The sequence below is a fragment of the Myotis myotis genome, unplaced genomic scaffold, assembly GCF_014108235.1.
Source record: "Myotis myotis isolate mMyoMyo1 unplaced genomic scaffold, mMyoMyo1.p scaffold_m19_p_3, whole genome shotgun sequence".
Classification (NCBI taxonomy): Eukaryota; Metazoa; Chordata; class Mammalia; order Chiroptera; family Vespertilionidae; genus Myotis; species Myotis myotis.
Genome location: NW_023416335.1, coordinates 133,850,446 through 133,867,648, shown reverse-complemented (window position 1 = coordinate 133,867,648; position 17,203 = coordinate 133,850,446).

Here is a 17,203-nt window from a genome sequence, read left to right as displayed (position 1 = left end):
CCCACTTCTATGAATATATCCTAAGAATCCCAAAATATCAATCAGAAAGAATGTATGCACCTCTATGTTCATAGCATCAGAATTTACAATAGCTAAGATCTGGAAACAGCCCAAGTGCCCATCAGTAGATGATCAGATTAAAAAGCTCTGGTACATTTACACCATAGAATACTATGCATCAGTAAAAAGAAGGATCTCTTACCCTTTGAAACAGCATGGAGGGACCTGGAAAGTATTATGTTAAGTGAAATAAGCCAGTCAGAGAAATACAAGTATCACATGATCTCACTCATATGTGGAATCTAATGAACAATTTTAATGAATAAAAATAGACCCAGTGACATAGAAGCATGGAACAGACTGACGAATCTCAGAGGGAAGTTGGGGGTGGGTAGAAGTGAGTAATCAAAGAATTTATATGCATACTAGAGGCCCAGTGCATGAAATTTGTGCACGGGAGGGTGTCTTTCAGCACAGCCTGCACCCTCTCTAACCTGGGACCCCTCAGGGGATGTCAGACTGCCAATTAAGGCCTGATCCTGCAGGGATCCGGCCTAAACTGGCAGTCTGACATCCCTCTCATAATCCGGGACTGCTGGCTCCTAACCACTCCCCTGTCTGCTTGCCTGATTGCCCCTAACCGCTTCTGCCTGCCCCTGATTGCCCCCTAACCACTCCCCTGCAGGCCTGATTGCCCCCAACTGCCCTCCCATGCTGCAACCTGCCACCTCCACCAGGACCCACCTCCTCCACGTGAGGCAGCAGAGACGCCAGGCCCTGCTTCCGCTGTGCACATGGCCATCTTGTTATGGCCATCTTGTGACAACCATCTTGTGACAGCCATCTTGTGACTGCCATCCTGTGACAACATGAGGGCGTGATGACCACCTAGGCTATTATTAGTATAGATATGCATAACCCATGGACACAGACAATAATGTGGTGAAGGCCTAGAGTGTCAGGGGGCTGGAGGGGCTAATGGAGAAAACTAGGGGAACATCTGTAATACTTTCAACATAAAAGATAATTTTTTTAAAAAAGAACTGAAGCTTTATTTTTTTCATCCTTTTCCACTTTCCCCCCTTTATTTTCTTCTCTTTTGTTTTTACTCTGTTCCCTTCTAAACAATGTAACCCTGAAGGCCATTTGGCTTTAGGACAGTGATGGCGAACCTTTTGAGCTCGGTGTCTCAGCATTTTGAAAAACCCTAACTTAACTCTGGCGCCGTGTCACATATAGAAATTTTTTGATATTTTCAACCATAGTAAAACAAAGACTTATATTTTTGATATTTATTTTATATATTTAAAAGCCATTTAACAAAGAAAAATCAACCAAAAAAAAATGAGTTAGCGTGTCACCTCTGACACGCATGTCACCTCTGACACGCGTGTCATAGGTTCATCACCACTGGTTTTGGAGAATAATAGTAGTCCAGATTGCTAACGTAGAGCAAGCATCAAATGAGGAAGAATTTGGGAGTGGGGTAGCAGAGTCAGAGCTGAAGTAAGATAAGAAAGCTGTCTCATGGAGGGATGGTATGACATGCGTTTTCAGAATTGTAGTGGCCTTGGAGTGATGTATGGGAGGCTGCCCAGCACGGGATCAGAGCTAAGCATGGGATCAGAGCTCACCACAGATGAGGTGGCAGCCTGGCACAGGGCATCAGAAAAAACCAAAGAGAGGCTCATCAGCGTGGCCCCAGGCCCCAGGGTGTCTTCTCCTGGGCAGCGCGCTGGGTCAGCCCCACATTCTCAGTCATTTCCAGTTTATGAAGCCGCGTTGCGTCCTCCTCCTGTCCTCCGGCAGGCTGTGAGGAGGAGCAGGAGTTATTATTGATCACCAGAAGTTGAAGAATTATTATTGATCACCAGAAGTTGAGGTTCGGAATAGCTATGGCGGAGAGCAACTAAGATGGCGGCATAGGTAAACACCGGGAAATTGTCGCCTCACACAACAATTGAAAATTACCGCAAAGGACTGAGCAAACATCATCCAGAACAACAGGAAGGCTGGCTGAGTGTAAATTCTACAACTAGAAGGAAAGAAAAGCACGCTGAGAGCCAGAGGCACTGCGGAGGTGAAGTGCAGAGGTACGGCGGCGCGGGCGCGCGAGGAAAGGGGGTAGCACCTGAGGACGCGGCTGACTTTTTGAGTCACAAGCTCCTGACTGCTCTGAACTCCGGTTCCGGGAAGTCTCTGGGGACCCAGGACTCATACGGGGAGAGGCTGGTCTGTCCGGCAGCGAGCGAACTTGAGGGCGGCTTTCCCTCAGAGGTGCTTGCAGCCGTTACCGGGACACTGAGACGCGCGACTCCGGGAGGAGAATCGGCCATGGCTGCTTTCTCCGCCCTTTGACTCCCTGAGACCCCGCCCCACCCAGGCTGCGGCAGAGGCTTTTGCATGTGAATGTACCTAACTGCAGCCGAACCAGGCAGACCCTGAACTTCCAAGAGAAGGCCCAAGGCCCCGCAGCAGCTTGCATTGCTTCACAGCTGAGCCTCTTCGTGGCTCCTGCTGTGTGGCCTCAGGCAGAGGCTGAATTAGCACCTCCTTAGATCCAGGAGCCACTGTACCCAGTGGTCAGAGGGGGTCCATCCAGACTGCAACTCCTCAGACCCATAAGGGACACACTCAGGGAGCAGACTCAGTGAGCACCAAAGCCCCACTGAAGCAAGTCTTGCCCCAGAAGGGTGTCTTCAGCACAGAAGTTCTCCCACTTTAGACACAGCTGATTCTCACAGCCAATTGGCCTGGAGGTCAATTCCTCCCAGTGATTCTACAACAACCAAGGCACCAAGAGTGCACCAAGAGTGTCCACCCCAGGTAACTGGGGAGGCTGAGCTACTGGGCCCTACAGGACACCTGGCGCACAGGGCCACTCTATCAACACAGGGAAGCTGCCAAAATGCGGAGACAAAGAAACAGGTCACAAATGGCAGAAATGGAGGAAAGCAAACGATTGGATATAGAGTTCAAGGCCACGTTTATAAGGTTTTTCAAGAATTTTATGGAAACCGCCGATAAATTTAATGAATCCCTCAATAAGTATAGTGAGACCATGGAGGACATGAAAAAGGACCAACTAGAAATTAAGCATACACTGACTGAAATAAAGAATAATTTACAGAGATTCAGCAGCAGAAAAGAGGATCCCAAGAATCAAGTCAAAGATTTGAAATACAAAGAAACAAAAAATACCCAACTGAAAAAGAAAAAAGAAAAGAGATTCCAAAAATATGAAGATAGTGTAAGGAACCTCTGGGACAACTTCAAGCGTACCAACATCAGAATTATAGGGGTACCAGAAGGAGAGAGAGGGCAAGATATTGAAAACCTTTTTGAAGAAATAATGACAGAAAACTTCCCCTACCTGGTGAAAGAAATGGACTTACAAGTCCAGGAAGCGCAGAGAACCCCAAACAAAAGGAATCCAAGGAGGACCACACCAAGACACATCATAATTAAAATGCCAAGAGCAAAAGATAAAGAGAGAATCTTAAAAGCAGCAAGAGAAAGACAGTCAGTTACCTACAAGGGAGTACCCATACGACTGTCAGCTGATTTCTCAACAGAAACCATGCAGGCCAGAAGAGAGTGGCAAGAAATATTCAAAGTGATGAATAGCAAGAACCTGCAACCAAGATTACTTTATCCAGCAAAGCTATCATTCAGAATAGAAGGTCAGAGAAAGAGCTTCACGGATAAGAAAAAGCTAAAGGAGTTCATCACCACCAAACCAGCATTATATGAAATGCTGAAAGGTATTCTTTAAGAAGAGGAAGAAGAAAAAGGAACTCTTACCATTTGCCACAGCATGGATGGAACTGGAGAGCGGATAAATACCACATGATCTCACTCATTTGTGGAATATAATGAACAACATAAGCTGATGAACAAGGACTGATCCAGAGACGGAGAGGCATTGATTGGACTGTCGGGACTTGGAGGGAAGGTAGGGGAGGGTGGGGGTAAGGGGGAAAGATCAACCAAAGGACTTATATGCAAGCATATAGGCCTAATCAATGGACATGGACAACGGGGGGGTGAGGGCATGAGCGGGGGGGGGGGTAGAGGGTAACGTGGGGACAAGGACACATATGTAATATCTTAATCAATAAAAAATATATTAAAAAGAATTAAAAAAAAAAAAAAGAAAAAAGAAAAAACCAAAGAGAGAAGGGCATCTGTGTAGTAAGATGGTGACAATTTGGATATGTACAGGAGGTCCATTAAAATTAATCAATTTGTTGTATATAATGACAATCACATATTTCACTTTTTGAGGAAGGAGTCACAAGTTGAGAGAGAGAGAGAGAGAGAGAGAGAGAGAGAGAGAGAGAGTAGTAAGCCCCAGAACAATAAATATAGATTGTTCCTCAGCTTTGTCCACTATTACTTAAGATTAATGAGCACAACTCAGAAGATAGCTTTATGTATCAAACTTTATTGGAGGAAAAAAACAAAACAAAAGTAGGACTCCTTTGGAGAAATGGTTGATTTCTTAGAAATAGACTAGGTCAGAGAAATTACAAAGGAGCCTAGTACATTAGTTTTGCTTAAAATATCTTGAGTGCTTAAAGAATAACTTAGCCATGTCAAAAGGACATATAAATAACTTGAAAGTTCTCCCGCACTCTAAAACAGACCATCTAAGCATCAGAAAGTAGGCATAATTATAGTAATGTTACAAGCTATAGAATAAAATAAGGGTCTATAAATTTGTACTGGCATTAATTAATTCATTTAGAATATAACAAGGAATAAGATATTATTGTAGCATCAAAATACCTCCCACAAAATGTTGTATCCTATGAATTGACACATGATGATAATGTGTCCCATTTCTGGTAATGTTAACATTAATCATTGATTAAAATGGGATCTTCCAGCCTTCTCCACTGTAAATATATTATTATTATTTTTTTCTCTTTGTAGTTAGTATTTTGTTGGGAGGTTCTTGGAGAAAACAAAATAATTTAGGATGAATGTATATAGGATTTGTACTGCTATCAATAAATTATATTTCTTTGTGTTTTATATTTTTCTTCTGTGGATGTATAGAATACATACTTAAGAAGAATTACCCTGCATTTTTTAGGATATAAGGTTTAGTCTCAAAAGTTTTTATATAAAATAGGTAATACTGAAATATACATATTGATAAAGTAGGTTATTTTTTTAACTGTCATTTTTTGAGAAACAAAATTGAAACTATAAGGATAAGTTTTACTTTGGAACACTTTTTTTCTTGGATTTATGTCCTTTCTATGGAGAATACAAGTGAATTTATTCAAGAAAGGGGAAGTTTCACATACATAATACATAACCAGGGTATACTACATTGTGCTGAGTACTTATAATAGGCATTTTTCATATGTACTTTGTAAAAAAATCAATGGAGTCTACAATTATAAGTATTTTGTATTAGAACTAGGATTTGAAACTATGCCTGTGAAACAGGAATTTTGGGGGTGAAAAAGATAGGTTTTAGGAAATTTTAGAAATTAAGGGGTCCGTGGAAGAAGCACAGTGCTGCAAAGCCGCAGAAGGTATACTTCCATAGAATAGAGGAGCTGAAAAGCTGCAGCAGATACATTTCCATAGAATGAGGGATCTGGGAACAGCAAAAGGTCTATATTTACAAAATAAAGGGAAGGAAGCCCTCATCTGAAGGAGAAGAAGCAAGTCCAAAGGGAATAGGAAAACAATAAGGAAGGAAGTAGTTCAGGAGTTACTATAGTAGCCAGTCTAAGGGAATAGTAACCAATCAGAGGGGATATCAAGGCACCAGGATCTGCAGCCTTTATAAGCCATGGGGAAAAAGAACTCAGTGGGATCCTTGCCCCCTCCCCATTTGGGAGTCTGTATGTGTTCTTCAATAAACCTCCACCTTTGCTATACCACCTTCTGTCAGTGGATTCATTCTTTGACTCTGGCGGACAAAGAATCCAGGTTCCAGTCCAAATATCCTGTATCACCTGCAAGATTCAAACACTTTCTTTCACTCTACATTATCAGGTAGCAATATGTGTTGTATGATTATTATTTGCAAGAAAATAAGAAATAATAATAAAACTTAAATTTCAAATGTTTTTTTTAAAATATATTTTATTGATTTTTATACAGAGAGGAAGGGAGAGAGATAGAGCGTTAGAAACATCAATGAGAGAGAAACATCGATCAGCTGCCTCCTGCACACCTCCTACTGGGGATGTGCCCGCAACCCAGGTACATGCCCTTGACCGGAATCGAACCTGGGACCCTTCAGTCCGCAGGCCGACGCTCTATCCACTGAGCCAAACAGGTTTCGGCTCAAATAGTTTTTTTAACATTGCCCCTTATTTTGCCTCTATTCTCCTTAGCTTGGGTAAATCTCTCTAACGTAGCCTTTTAAATGATCTTGTGCCATAAAACACATTCCATTTATAAGTTTTACCCTAATCCTGTCACAGTCAACATTTTTTTCCCCATTTCTTATTTCTTTCTAAGTTATTTATTTTCATGTACTGGATTTCCTCATCAAACTAAAGGATCTTTTAAGAAACCAAATCAGTGCTCTGTATAGAGCTGCAGGCTTTCAGTAAATACTGCTTTAAACAATTTACTAACAAAGTCAACTTATTTCCTCTTTAAAAATGTATTGCAACATTTAGATATATTGAAAGAAATATGTTAAAAATTTTGGATAATTAAAGATAATTAATTCACAATGGATGCTTTCTGTAGAAACAGGGCAAAATTAAAACAAGTGATATTTTTGTCGTTGTTTTTTCTTTTTCATTTCTGACTAGAGGCCAGAGTGATAAAACAATGTCTTGTAGCAAATTCTATAAAAGAATAACAATTAATGAGTCTAGATGAAAATATATATGTTCATTTTACTATTTATTCAAGTTTCCAGTAGATTTCACATTTTTCAAAATAAAATATTTTAAAAGTTAGTGAAACATACAATAGACTTTTCAGTAAATTGCATCAGAAAATAAAATATCCATTGTGTGTGTGTGGGGGGGGGGATTGAATTTATATTCAAAATTATTTTTCATGTGAGTTAAAATCTTGTTTGGGGAAGAAAACAGAAATAATTACACTGAAGAAATAGATAGATGATAGAAAGATAGATAGATAAATAGATGATAGATAGATAGATAGATAGATAGATAGATAATAGATAGATGATAGATGATAAATAGATAATTAATAAATTATAGATTGATAGATATAGATAGATATAGATAAAAAACATAAAGGAAATGAATGGTACATTTCATGCATTAAAATTAGCAAAAACAAAATGAAAAAGAAAGCCATATAATTATGATTCTCCCAGTGCATACAAATGTCAACAAATTAGTATCTGCAATGTTTAAGAATAATTATAATGATTAAAAGATTTTTAAAAATCTCAATATACAAGTGAAAATGTTTTTAGACTTACAAGTAATTGTAAAGATTTAATTAAAACTAGAGAGAAATGTTATCTCACATTGTTTAAGTTGGCAAAAAAAGATACTAACAATACCAAATATCTACCAATTATTTTGAACCATAGAAAGTTTTGAACAATGGGCCTTGAAAGGACTGACCCTGTCCCTCACCCTCCATCTGAACCATAGGCACTCCATCTTGTTGCCATAATCTCCATTTTGTAAGAAAATTTTCCACTAAACACAGATGGTCCTTTGTTCTGTTAATTCCAGGAAGTAATTCCGCAATTTCTAGCTTCTGTAAGCACGCTTGCTCAAATAATGGGGAAAATAAGACATTTTTTGGGGGGACTAGCAATCTGAATCTGTGCCAATAACCTAATGTACATTCTTATCAGCCTATAGTTTAGTCACTGCTCCCTCTTAATTATCTGGTCCTGCAAGCTGCTCTGCTGGTGTGGGGGTTTGGTCCGTCCTTGGTTCTTCCTATGCCAGGTGTCTTCTGGTTATCTAAGCTATGCAGTGCTCAAGGCTACAAGCTCTCTGCAAAGTATCTGCTAAGCACAGCTTCCCCCTTTGTTCTAACCAGGATGTAGTTTGCCTTTATAAGTGATCCCCTAAGCCAGTGGTTGGCAAACTGTGGCTCAGCAAACCGTGGCTCGCGAGCCACATGCGGCTCTTGGGCCCCTTCGGTGTGGCTCTTCCACAAAATACCAGCTCTTCCACAAAATACCGACTTCTGCGCATGTGCTACGAAGTTTCAATCGCACTGTACATGCGCGCCCCCACGTGGTATTTTGTGGAAGTGCCACACTGAAGGGGCCAAAGAGCCACATGTGACTTGGGAACCGGTTTGCCGACCACAGCCCTAAGCTGATTAGGGGCTGCAAGGTTTGGAGAGGCATGAGCCCTTTGCGGCCGCCAGCATTTGCAATAAAGACTCCAAATTCGGCCCTCTACCTGTGGCATCTTCTGTTTGACTTGCTGAATTCCAATATAACAGTTTTATACATAACTGGTGGGATTATGAATTAGCACAGTCACCCAGGGAAAACAAAGGCAATAAGGTTCCCTTCTGACCATCAGATCCCCTTATCTATATACACCATATGCACTGGTAAAATATTCCAGAATGTTCTTAGCAACATGATATATCATAGTATATCATAGTCTGGGATCAGACTAAATGTCCATTAACAGTACAATAAATTTATTTTGCTGTGTTTCTGCAATAAAAGGAAATATAACCATCAAAATGTCTACGTTAGAGCATGTGTACCAACATGGTTAAATCTCAGAAATCTATTAAGGAAAAAAGAATATTGTAGAAGGGTTTTTTTAAAGTGATGCCATTAATAAAACATGTGCAAATAGGCTAAATGTTGCTAGATGTATGATTGTGTAGACATATTTTCACAAAGAAAGAAAATAATGAAGTCATGGAACACAAATTTTAAGTGGAGATTAAGAAGACAATGAGCTTGGAAATGATCCTAAGTTGTAAATTCACGTTAGTCTACTTTGAGATAGCAAGGCAGCCCTTCTGTCTATGCTAAGAATTCACCATAATGAAAGGCTATCCATAGACAGGTAACTGAATTCTATCACACTAAGACCTAATTCCTTTGTCTTGGGATACCTCTCTTATCTATAACCTCAGCTTTTCCACACACACACAAATAGCCTTTTATTCAGCCCACTCATGCTTGGATTTAATAGCTTTGCTACTTTTGACTGATCTCTTAGTGTCTGTGTTTTTAATGTACACTCAAACTAAGTTTTACTATCATCACAAAATTCCTCCAGAAGTTAATTTTCTCCTGAGTGCTATGGTACTCTATTGCTAACTTGGTGTTTCCAAAAACCATTTCCTGTAATTGTTCTTTTTTTCAAGGATCAGCATAGAGTTGAACAAAAGTAAATTTACACAAAATTGGAAAGGCAAAAATAAAGTGGCAGCCATTAATCTCTGAAGGTCATCGTTGGTTAGAGCTGATATGAGACAAATGCAGAAGCAACAGTGATTTCCAATTTGTCTTCAATCTTTCCCATTTCTCATCTAGCCCCCAAATTGCCATCGTTCCTGACATAAGCCTATCACCGGACAATTTGCTTCGAACTTATAGAGTCAACAACTATGAAGAGTCAACAACTTTTCACAGACTTCCACATCAATTCCCTTTTTTAGTTCCAAACAAGTAGCTGAATATAGGCATGTCCGGTTTTCATGTTTCCCTGAAAACTCTAGTTCTTTCTACTGTGCCAGGGTTTTTAAATAATGTTTTCCCCTGATTAGTGCTCTCTTTTCAGACATTTTTTCCCTATCTCCTCCCAAATGCAGTAAACGTTAATTCCTATAATAAATTCCCTATTACATAATCCTCATAGTGATTGTGCTTTCCTAATTGAGCCCCACAGATACAACAGGCATCCTCAAACCTAAGTGAAAGGAGTTCTTAAGGGTGAAAAAGGCAGGTTTAGGAAAATTTTAGGGATTAAGGGGTCCATGGAAATAGCACAGGGCTACAGAGCTACAAAGGGTACATTTCCATAGAATAAGGCAGCTGGAATCAGCAGAAGGGACAAACCAGGTCTAGAATAAAGGAGCTGGAAACAGCAGAAGGGATACATTTACAAACTAAAGCAGTGGTTCTCAACCTTCCTAATGCCGTGACTCTTTAATACAGTTCCTCATGGTGTGGTGACCCCCAACCATAAAATTATTTTCGTTGCTACTTCATAACTGTAATTTTGCTACTGTTATGAATTGTAATGTAAATATCTGATAGGCAGGATGTATTTTCATTGTTACAAATTGAACATAATTAAAGCATAGTGATTAATCACAAAAACAATATGTAATTATATATGTGTTTTCCAATGGTCTTAGGTGACCCCTGGGGAAGGGTTGTTCAACCTCCAAATGGGTCGCGACCCACAGGTTGAGAACCACTGAATTAAAGGGAAGGAAGTCCCTCATTCAAAGAGATGGAAAAAGAAAACCCAGAGGGGCCCTATCCAGTTTGGCTCAGTGGATAGAGCCTCGGCCTGCAGACTGAAGGGTCCCAGTTTTGATTCTGGTCAAGGGCATGTACCTTGGTTTCGGGCACATCCCTAGTATGGGATGTGCAGGAGGCAGCTGATTGATGTTTCTAACTCTCTATCCTTCTCCCTTCCTCTCTGTAAAAATCAATAAAATATATTTAAAAAAAAAGAAAGTCCAGAGGGAATAGGGAAACAATAAGGAGAAGGAGGTTTGAACTCTAGAGTTGCTATAGTAACCGATCTAAAGGAATAGTGACCAGTTAGAAGAAATATAAGGCACAAAGATCTGTAGCCTTTATAAACCTTAGAGAAAAGGGACTCAGTGGGACTCTCTCCCTCCCACGTGGGAGTCTATGCTTGTTTCTCAATAAATTTCTACCTTTTCCTGTACCATTATTTTTTTGTCTGTGGTTTCATTATTTCACTCCACCGGACAAAGAACCCAGGAACCATCCTGCCCAGGGGAACACCATGTGTTCCAGTCCAACTTTCTCATATCATAAGTATATTCTTATCTCCTTGGCACAATAACAAGAAACTTCAGCTTTATGTTTAAATAAGATATGACAATATTTTCATGACTTAAACATACCTACTAGGAAAAAGTCCAATGATTAGGTGTAATTTTTCCTGTTCCAGTAATTGAATTCTAGTTTATGTGTAGAAAATAGTATAATCATACCAAACATCAAAATTTTGCAGAGCAATAAGACTACCAGACTACCAGTCTTTCATCTGTACAGGTTCACCAAGTAATTTTGTCATTTTTCAGGAAATCTGATGAGGTGCTGACCACATTCCTATGTTCAGAATGGAGCTTGTTTTCAGTATGATGAAGATGACCATATTGCATCTATAACAAATGTCCTCTCAAGACTGGCAGAATGCTGATAAGCCCTGTAGTCCTGTGGTGTTAGTTTTTTGACAGTGTTGTTCAATAGAAGTGTCTTTTTTTTTTTTTATAAGACCTGGTTTCAGTACTTATAAAAACATAGGATAGCTCTTCTGACTAAGGATTTAATTTAGAAAGTATTGATTCAATTTCAGTAAAATTTGCCTGAGGCTTCTGAATATGCAGTAGCCACACTGGTACCCAAACCTAATTTATAACCATTGTCAATTCTTGAATGCTCCTTTGTGCTCCCAGTAAGAAACAATCAGCATTTGAAACTTTGACCCAGAGCAAACACAAACTAATAGAGGTTGCTTGTTCTGCTTGTCAAATTCATAAATATGCATATGCATGTGCATGTTCATTTAACTTTGTATAACTGGCAAGTCAGCCATCTATCTATATCTATCTATCTATCTATCTATCTATCTATCTATCTATCTATCTATCTATCTATATCTATATATCTATATCTATCTATATCTATATCTATCTATCTATATCTATATCTATCTATCTATCTATCTATCTATCTATCTATCTATCTATCTATATGGCTAATATGCAAATTGACCCCTCAGGAGTTTGACCAGGAGACCAGGAGTTCGATCGTTCGCTATGACGTGCTCTGATCACCAGGGTGCGGCGCAGAAAGAAGGAAGGCTCTGGCCGGCAGACAGAAGGCCCTGATCGGCCTTGATCGCCAACCAGGTCTAGGGACCCTACCCATGCACGAATTTTGTACACTGGGACTCTAGTATAAAAAGAATTGTTTTGTTGTTATTGTTGTTTTGAGAAAGTCACAGAGGTAGAAGTTAGCAGTAGAAGAAATAAGCTCGAGAAACAAGTTATGGAGGCAAAAGAAGGGCCCTTGGAGATTAGGAACAAGAAGGGTATAGGACTGTGTTGGAGGGGAAAAGCAAACGTGCAGACATGCTCCAGGGTAGGAGAGCCCCAAACATAATTACTTTAGCAAGGAACTGGAATTATTGAATTATGAGAACAAGGAAGAGATAACCTGGCATATTGGTAAGGAAAATATAACTCTGACAATTCAAGATCCCCTATGCTTTTATCCACCCCATAGCTGTATGTTTCTCTTTATGTTTGAATCACAGTAGTTTTTAAATATATATAATACACACACACACACACACACACACACATATATATATATATATATATATATATATATATATATTATTCATAATCATCATCAGGTTCATCATAACACTTAGGATAACTTAAGTTTCTGGAAAAAATATATCTACCAATATAAAACCCAAAGAAAAGGATCTTGGCTCCTGCATTTAGAGAAATCTAAAATTGAATGTTAGCTCTCATATTATTAATCATAACACCTTAATCACATTACTTAACTGAAGAGTTCAGAACTTCAGTATCCTAAACTTTAAAACAAGAATAACAATAATATTCACCTTATAGAGTTGTGAAAATAATAACATACTATGTACATTAAATTCTTAGTACATTTTTTAACATATACTTATTTGTGTAGTTTTATTTTTTATACTGATATAATTTACATACATGGAAATTATAAAATCTTAAGTGTATTCTTCAATCAGTTTTAAAACTAATAAAGACACATTTTCATCACCCCCATGAGTTTCTTTGTGCCCCTTCCTCATCAATCCCACATCCCAGAAGAAACACCAGATCTGATTTCTACCATCATAGGTTAGTGTGGTAGGTAGAATTTAAAGATAAAGCCTAATAACCAATGCCCTTTCTTAATTCTATCATCCATCAATGTGGGAAGAACCTATAAAGTATTATACATTTTCAGATAAATGAAATCATATTGAGGAGCCAGAAGAAAGCTAGGTAGAGAGGGATGGGGACCATGGGGGGAGAGAAATTAACCTGGGAACTCAATTAGGCAGAGTTACTAAGACACCCCAACTGGGTAGGGAAGGAAGGAGTGTGGGGGAGGCTACCTTTGAAATGTATGAATGTTACTAAGACAGGCAGCTTACCAAACACAAGGTAGTCTAAGGCAAAATTCTTTGAAAAGACCAATCAGAAACGAACAAGCATATATACAGAAAAGCATGTGTGCTTCCTTCTCTCTCTCTCCCCTGGTGCAGAGCAACAAGATACCTGACATTCCTGTTGCGGGGAAGCACAGCCCCTGATGCCCCAGTGGCTTATGGCCCTGTGGGCCTCCACACGTGGACTAATAGACTTTAATTAGCTTGGATGCTGAACTACTCCTGACTGTGACATGAAAAGGAAGCTCTGGACATTGGGCTGCTCCTGGAACCCCAGCTGCACCTTGTCCAGACTGACTTCTCCCAATAAACTTCGGTTCTGGTAACTGTTTTTGTCAGCAACTTTATTCTTCATTTTGCGAGACCACAAACTTGGACTCAACATCCCACATTTTGGTTTCAATATTTGGCTTCTGTAACTCAGCTCAATATTTTTGAGATTTATCCATGTTTTTACACACATTAGGAACATATTAGGAAGTTTGTTCCTTAAATTACTGAGCTATATTCTATTGTATGAATATATTTTATCGTGGTATGTAAATAATAATTTATTTTATTGATAATGGTTCTTTTCTAATGACCCTCAAATTTTAATCCTGATATAACTTTTAAAAAAAATGTAGTTTATGCTTTTTATGTCTCCTAAGAAATCTTTGCCTAATCCAAGATCTCAAATATTTTCTCCAATGAGGTATTCTCTAAGTGTTACTGTTATAACTCTTATGTTTAGTTTCATAATTTATCACATTAATTCTTTTTTACATATGGTACTAGGTTGGGAGGAGTTCACTTCATTTCTTGTTTCAGCAACACTTGTTGAAGAAATTTTTCTCTTTACCATTAAATTACTTTGTGTCTCTTGTTGTTCTTCTTATTGTTACTATTTTATTTACAATTGAGATTTGGTTTCCTAATGAGGAATTCCATCACTAAATTCTGGAAGAAAAAGTAAGGGACCAAGTGACAAAATGTAATTTAATACTTCACTAAACTTTAGTAATCCCTTGGGATTTAGAATGTCTTCATGGTTCTGTAAGAAATATGCTACTGATTTATCTTCATGGAAAAGAAACAGCATGTGGCCAGGTGGCTGCTGAATTTCCCCAGAGCAAACAGGATGTCAAGGTGGAGAGAGGATGAGAGCTGTACATGTGGCTGATACATGTCCTAGGAATTCCCCTAACAGTGGTTCTCAACCTTCCTAATCCCGAGACCCTTTAATACAGTTCCTCATGTTGTGGTGACCCCCAACCATAAAATTATTTTTGTTGCTACTTCATAACTGTATTTTGCTACTGTTATGAATCGTAATGTAAATATCTGATATGCAGGATATATTTTCATGGGTCACGACCCACAGGTTGAGAACCGCTGCTAGGCAAAGGGAAGTGGAGACAACCAGAGAAGGCCCTGGCCCATTTTTTAAAAATAACCCAATGGAAGACAGGAAATAGGTGACCAAATAGTCCTCAGCCAATGAGGAGCTGAAGGAGGGTCTAATAAATAGGCTATGTCCCTTGCCCCATGTGTGATCCTGTAAAATGGGTGCCCGCTCTCTAGAGTGTTATTAAAAGTCTCATTTCCGCCATGCTTCTATTTCCTAGTCCGTCATTTGAAATTTGGACAGGTGAGCCATTTCTCACAGTTCCCATATATCCCCATGTATTTGTTTGTGCTTACACGGGGAACAGAAAAATTCAAGTAGTGGTTGTTTCAGACAAGGTTTTAGTTAATAGGATTAAAACATTAGGGGAAGAAGCCATTGTTCCAAAGGGAGTTTATCCCAGCTACTTAACTCAATTCTTCTTTCATTCTTTAATTTCTGAACTCATATGTCATTCAATGCATATTGCTGAAACTTGGAACCGAACTGAAACACATGGTTTCTTCCTGGGCAGGATGCAAAGGTGATTTCTTCCTTGGGTTCTTGTCCAGGTGGGTTCAAAGAATGAAGCCAAGGACAAAGGTGGTATATGAAAAGGTGGAAATTTATTGGAAACAAGTACAGACTCCTACGTAGAAAGGGGGTTCCCAAAGGAGGGAGCCCACTAAACTCCTTTTACCTAAGGTTTATAAAGGCTACAGTTCTTTGTCTCTTCATACTCCCTTCTGATTGGTCACTATAGCAGCTTCAAAGCTCAAACCCCACGGGGGACCCCCTTCATTTCTCCCCCTTCAGTGGTAGAATTCTCTCTCCTCTGTGCAAATCTGTTTTCCTCCTTCTCCCTTTCATTTCTCTTCTCCCTGTGGCTTTCCCCTACCTTCTGTGAATGTGTGTCTTCCTCTGCCCTTATCCTGTGACCCCTTTTGCCAGCTCCAAGTCCTCAACCAACTATGCCTTCCTCCCACCCCCTAATTCCTAAAACGCCATAAACCTGCTTATTTTACCCCTAAAAACTCCTTTCATTACTTAGATCCTACTATGTGCAAATACCTGTGTGGTCCTAAGTTATATACATGATTAAAAATATCTATTAACTAAGCTTCTTGATTTTTTCTTAATTTTTTCCTACTACTTAACTTTTTATGTCTTTTTCTTATTTCAGAACTCAGTTCTAACACTTAAGAAGAAATCATCTCAGTAGGTAGAGAGAGCAAATATAGAGAAAAAGGGGGATACTTTAAAGGGAAGTACCCTAAAAAGAAAACACTATATCAAAAAGCAAGGATACAGCAGTTTTCAAATAGGAGTGATGAACCAACAGAAAAAAAGCACAGACCAATAAAATAGAAAGTGAACAACAAAATAAAATAGAAACACTATGGCTGCAATAAGATAGTGGTAGAAAAAACTCAAGTATCATATTATGAGGATTATAAGAGATTTTGTGTAGGATAGGGTCTAGAAGCATGAAAACTACTGTTTTCAGAATCTTTTTTTCCAGTGGTGTTTTAGTGCCAGTTTCCAAGGCAATGATTCATTTGATATTTGGAAGATATTAGTCTTCCTCCAAAAGCAGAATATAAACACATGACTTTGAAAAGCTTTGCAATGAAACAGGAATTTTAGGAGTGAAATAGCACAGGTTTAGGAAATTTTAGAAATTTTGGAAATTAAGGGGACCATGGAGGAAGCACAGGGCTGCAGAGAAGCAGAAGGTATATTTCCATAGAATAGGGGAAGCTGAAAAGCTGCAACAGGTACATCTCCATAGAATGAGGGATCTGGGAACAGCAAAAGCTCTATATTTACAAAATAAAGAGAAGGAAGCCCTTCATCCAGAAGGAGAAGAAGAAAGCCCAAAGGGAATAGAAAACAATAAGGAAGGAGGGGGCTGGGGGGAGAACCTCACATGTCCCATGTGAGACTCAACCTTTGAGCCCAGGAGTTACTATAGTAACCAGTCTAAGGGGACAGTGACCAATCAGAGGAGATATCAAGGCACCAGAATCTGCAGCCTTTATAAGCCATAGGGAAAAGGAACTCAGTGGGACCCTTTCCTCCTCCCTACTTGGGAGTCCCATTCTGTGGGACTCTTTCCCTCTCCCCACATGGGAGTCTGTACTTGTTCTTCAATAAATCTCCACCTTTGCTATACCACCTTCTGTTCGTGGATTCATTCTTCAACTCCAGTGGCTAAAGAATCCGGGTTCCAGTCCAAAAATTCCATTTCAGTAAACAAACAATCATTTTCATTGAGACACTCTCTACTTATAATACCTAGGGTATTTATTGTCTTCTTCACCAAATTATGACTTTAGTAAGGAAAGCAAATGTAGAAAATTCTTCTCACAAGAGTAAATAAATAGGTATGTCAGCATAAAAATTCAATACCCTTTAAAGAAATTGGACATAATCCTAATAGCCTACAATTTAA